Genomic DNA, 565 nt, shown 5'->3' on the forward strand with positions numbered 1-565 from the left:
TTCCTCCTTTTTAAAGTGTGAATATTTTCTGTTTATGTATATTGTTACAGATCGTATTAACCTGTTAACACCAGCAGTGCATGTAAACATATTTTTTTTTACCTTTAGTTATATAGGACTCACTCACTAGACCTACTGGAATTTGCCTATTTACTCCATTTTTAGCACTTATAGTATTGTTAATAATACTTTAATGATAACAAAGATGATGATAAGCTGTTAAGATCAATTCCGATACAAGAGCTTGTGCATCCATCCATGTGTAAAATGTGTGTAAACAAAGTTGACCAAACAAAATCACAGTGGACTGTGTGTCTTGTACCAGTATGGTAAACATAGGTTTTGATTGAGGTTAAGCTCAAGACATGCCTTGCATTTATTGTTGAGTAAGTGACAAATAATCTCCTCCTCTTGCAAGGACTTCTCACTAGTAGGTGTCAGATGTTAGTATCAGAGGGGTTAGGCAAGGAGCATGATATGAATTTGGAGTCATGTTAAGTAAAAGAAATTATGAATATCAGTATTTTTTATCCCCCCCCCCATGATAACGGCTAAGAGATGGGGG

Source organism: Penaeus monodon, chromosome 19 (assembly GCF_015228065.2).
Source record: "Penaeus monodon isolate SGIC_2016 chromosome 19, NSTDA_Pmon_1, whole genome shotgun sequence".
NCBI lineage: Eukaryota > Metazoa > Arthropoda > Malacostraca > Decapoda > Penaeidae > Penaeus > Penaeus monodon.